The sequence below is a fragment of the Gossypium arboreum genome, chromosome 9 (assembly GCF_025698485.1).
Source record: "Gossypium arboreum isolate Shixiya-1 chromosome 9, ASM2569848v2, whole genome shotgun sequence".
Lineage (NCBI taxonomy): Eukaryota > Viridiplantae > Streptophyta > Magnoliopsida > Malvales > Malvaceae > Gossypium > Gossypium arboreum.
Genome location: NC_069078.1, coordinates 48,501,789 through 48,507,077, shown reverse-complemented (window position 1 = coordinate 48,507,077; position 5,289 = coordinate 48,501,789).

The following is a 5,289-nucleotide window of genomic DNA, read 5'->3' as shown; positions in this document are numbered from 1 at the left end:
GGTTTACACATCCATTCACACGAAATACAGAAGGCTTGATTTTAATTAATAATGATCCAGAGTGACAAAGCTTTCGACAGTTAGAATCTTGAAAATCAAAAACCCTTGAATCAAATCCCTTGATCAACAATAAAGAATAATAATCACTGGGATCAAACGAAGTTTTTGCCTACCATTTCACGTTGACTTGAATATTTATTGGCTGTCAACATGGTAGGCACATGAAGCAAACTAAACTTATGAGTATGCAAATTATGTTCGAATCCCTTGGACCATAGCATAAAACAACCGCCATCAAAATCAAATGAACTAGGCATTTTACATGTCAACAAGTTATCAAACATTCAAATCATTTGCAAATTAGACATGCATGTTTTCAAAAATTCATATGCTTCAAATCTCATCCACACATTTTCACCACAATCAAGCAAACAAAAAGGTTTATATAACTCATTATCTTGCATAACCAAACCTTGCGATTGCCAATTAATGATTACTTCACCAATATACTCATCAACAACACATTCTTTATGAGTAACGTTTTTGTTATCAACACTTGAAACAAACAAATCATTATTAATCAAGAAAGAATAATCAACCATGCCATAGTACAAGTGCTTTTCAAAACCCAAAACATTAACAAAGTTTCCGTCAACAATTGAATGAGGCCGATGTGTTTTAAAGAACTTCAAAACTCATACCTTGCTTACCTTTTGGCAAATGCGAAAGAGGATCGTTGAAAATGTTACCTCTTTCAATCAACGTAAAACTTTTCTCCTCGGAAAGGTATTGAAGTCGAAATTCTTTGCTCGGATCTTTAGAAACCTGAAAAGGAACAACACGGGGAAATCTCATGTGTAGGTTAGTAGGAACACTCCTCACTTTTTCTTGCTCTCTTCTATCTTTTCTCTTTTCAGACTCAATTTCTTTTTCAATTTTCCTTTTCTTCTCACATTCTTTTTCATTTTTTCACTTTTTTTCTTTTTCCTTCTCTTTTTTTTTTCACTTTCTTTTTTTCTTTCATACTCTTTCTCACATGTTTTGTCGATTTTATTACAAGAGGGAGATAACTTAAAAGAATCAAATTGAGAAACCTCTTGTTGGGGAAGATATGAAGGATCCATATATGAAATATGGTTGTCTTTTTGAGATTCGATCTTCGTGGATGAATACCTTTGCGTATACAAAGAATTACTTGGACTTTCTCGTTCGTCACTGTACCAGGCTTCAAACTCGAAGTTTACTTTGCTTCGCCTTGGATTCTTTGTCGAATAGGAATCATGATATGAATCTCTTCGGGAATGATCTTTCGTGGGCGAATACTTGGACGTATATGAACCACGTTCACTTTTTCGTAAGGATTTCTCCACAGATGGATACTTTGAAGCATTTAAAGAAGAATTTATACCTTCTCATTGGTAACCTCGAAAGGTTTCAAATTCATGGTTTCATTCATACTGTCTTGAATTTTTTGATGAATATGAATCTCTGTATGGGTCTCTCCTCGAATGATCATCAGATGCGTGTCTCCATGACGACCATGACTACATCTTTTGACTTGAAGAAAGTTGTACTCGTTGGTCTCTTTCCTCAATTTGATCCAATCACTCATGCAACTTGTCAAATTTGGAGTTCACGATTCTACGCATCTCGTTCATCAAATATTGATAATCGGATTCTAAAAACACTTCTTGATTCATGATTGAATGGATGGACAAGAAAAGTGATTAAACAGAAAATGAAAAACTCGCCAACACAAACCTCAAAAATTCTCTCAAAAAGAAAAATCCTCTCAATTTCAGCTTTTACACACTCGAATAATCTCACCACACACTCTTAATTCACAATGAACTACTTAGGCTTAGTGGTCGTCAGTGTGAAGTCGGCTTACAAAAGTGATGTCGGTTTGGGTTGGAAATGTTGTTGAGACAAGGGTTGGCTAGAAAATAAAAAGATGAGGTGTGGCCATTTGGGTATTAGAATGGAATGAAATGATATCGGGTAGAAAATACCTTGTATCCACATAAAATTCACTTCTTTGTTTTTTTTGTTTTTTTCGTAACTCTTCTATTTTTTTTTGTAATTTTGTAACTTTTTCACTATTTTCGAATTTTTTTTACACTTATATATTATTTCCTCTATTTTTTTTATACCTCAACTATATATATTTTTTTGAAATTTTTTTACGAGAACACGATCCCTACCTCAATTTGACTAACTCTGATACCAAATGATACGAACTCGCCTCAAGATTGATTTGAGTCATATGAGTTGCCCTATCGATAAATTAGGTAAGTCTTGGCTCGTTTTGAAAAAGGCTAAAAAAATGGATGGAAAGAAGGCTTAAACAAAGAGGTTAAAAATGGATTAGAAGAATGGTGGAAAAATTAGGCTAATGGCTTTGATAAGAAAAGTAGTTGGATGAAAGACGAAGTGATAGGATGGTGGGAGGAGATGGATGGCTATGGCCAGAGAATGAACCAACAATAGCAATTGTTGACCCGAGTCTCAAAATAGGCACTTAGGTTGATAAGAGGATCTTGATTCGCTAACTATAGAGAGTTAGGAACCAAAGATATAATTCGAACGCCACCCCAGAGGTGATAAGTTTGGGATAAAACAAAGGAGAGATTAACTCCACAAGACGAATGCCCAATAAGTTAGATTAGTCCTAATGTGAATAAAGAGAACTGAATTCTCACCAGAACAATAAAGTTCATAAAATGACAAAGTTTGAAATTTTTAGTCCTTTACAAAGTGATAAACATCACATATTTATAGCCTAAACAAGTAGTTAGCCGAATGGTCAAATTGGGAGTGGAGTGGATAGCAATTTTAAAGCTAATTGGGGCTGGAACCTTCCTTGAAGTTTCCAATCATGAAAAGCACCATTGGACAACATCTAGAAGGAATCCATTCAGCTGAATATTAATGGCCAAGGTGGTGAGTTGAACAGCCTTGTCTACATTCGATCAAAAGTGTTAAATGCTCCTTAAATGAGTTACTTCGTAGAACTAAATAGACTTAGCTTTGATGGAAAACCTTATTTTGGGAAGCTATTCAGCCAGCTTGGGAAAGCAAAAATCAGCACCTTTGCATTGTCTTTTGAGGTCCACGAAGGGATGCTTGTATAAGCTAAATCATCAGTTCATTAAGTATGACGTCCATGCATGTTTCAGCACAATAAATTCGGTCATGCTGTCATTAATGCCATTCTTTGCATGCTTAACAGCTCCTTTAATGTTGTTCCTTAAATGTGCCTAGAACAATTTAATGAAACAAATTAATTCAACTCAAGTACCATAAATTCAGCTGTAGCATGAAGAAAATGAAATCAATTTAAGATATCATAAATTCGGCACATTAAACCAACAGCAAACTTAAGATAGATTATCATCATGTTTGAGCTCCATTGAGCTTGGTAAACCAAAATTGAGCTCGTTGAGCTGAAATTAAACTTCATCTTGCACTTGGGCCCCTCGAGCTTCGGCCATTCTCAAAGTTGTGGAGTTGGGTCATAACATGATGCAACCAGGTTCGCATCAGAGGAGGAAAAGGGGATAGGGAAGCCTTTCTCCATAAGATGAATGCATGGTATATGGAGTTCGTTCGAACGATCCCGAACGCTCAACCCCCTCCACCCCCACCGAATCCTCAACCTATCCCTGTAGCCCCCTATGTTGTGGAAATGGTAAGAATGAACAAGCCTCTGGTTGATAGAATGGTAAGAATGAGTTTTGGCTTGAGAACACCATCAGGGTATTCGACGAGTTGTCTTGCACACTTGAGGAATGCATAAAATCTGTTGTGTCACTCTTGAGAGACTCGGCTTATTAGTGGTGGAACACCCTTGTGTCAATTGTACCAAGGGAGAGAGTTAATTAGGAATTTTTCTAAGAAGAGTTCCGTAAAAAGTAAATTAGCTAGAGGTTTATTGATCAGAAAAGAAAGGAATTTTTTGAGTTAAAACAGGGACAAATGATGGTAACTGAATATGAGCGTGAGTTTGTGACACTGAACAAATACGCTCGAGAATGTGTTTCGACTGAAGCCATCATGTAAGAGATTTGAACATGGGCTGAATGAAGACATCCAATTATTGGTTGGCATTGTGGAACTGAAAGAATTTGTTATGCTTGTAGAGAGATTTTACAAGGCCGATGAATTGGCTAAAGAGAAAAGAAAGGCCAATATCGAAGCTAGGGACTCAAAGAAAAGACCTATGAGTAAGTTATTTCAGTATTTATCAAAGAAGTCGAGGGATTTCTATTCTTATTCCAATGCTTCTGTTGGGCTTTCAAATAGAAACCAGAATAAACAGTATACGGGTTTGAAAGCTCAAACCACTTTGATTGCTAGTGTTGGCAATGCTCGACCAAATAGATCAGAATGTCCACATTATGGTAGACGTCACCCCGGTAAGTGTTGGATGAATAACCGGGCATGTTTCAAGTGTTGTTTACACGATCACTTTATCAAAGATTGCCCCGATATGGTTGAGAAAGAAAAACTTCAGAGTGCGAAATCTGGTAATACTGCTGCTAGAGGGAGGCTACAGAGAAATCCGAGAAATGGAGTAAGTAGCAAGAGCGCACCTAGATATTCGGCTGTGAGACTCGAGGGTAGAGCACCTGCGAGGACTTATGCCATTCGCGCTCGCGAAGAGGCTTCATCTCTTGATGTGATTACGGGTACTTTTTCTCTCTATGATACTCATGTTGTTGCTTTGATTGATCTAGGATCAACCTATTCGTATGTTTGTATCAAATTGGTATCTAGTATGAATATGCCTGTTGAGTTTACAGAATTTGTGATAAAAGTGTCGAACCCTTTAGGCAAGCATGTGTTAGTTAACAAAGTATGTAAGAATTGTCCTTTGATGATTAGAGGTCACTGTTTTCCGGTTAATTATATACTTTTTCCATTTGATGAATTTGATGTAATTCTTGGTATGAATTGTTTGACCATTCATGACGTGGTAGTAAATTGTGGAAGAAAAATTATTGAATTGAAATGTGAAAATGGTGATATTCTTCGGGTTGAATAAGATGAATTGGATAGATTGTCAGTTGTGATCTCTTCTATGACAGCTTAGAGGTATATGAGAAAAGGGTGTGAATCTTATATTGCCTTTGTGTTGAATACCAAAGTGTCTGAGTCAAAGATTAAGTCAGTGCCGGTAGTATGTGAGTATTCGGATGCGTTTCTGGAAGAGTTGCCCAGATTGCCTCCAATTAGATAAGTTGAATTTGGTATTGAGTTAGTCCCTAGCACTGCACCTATTTTGCT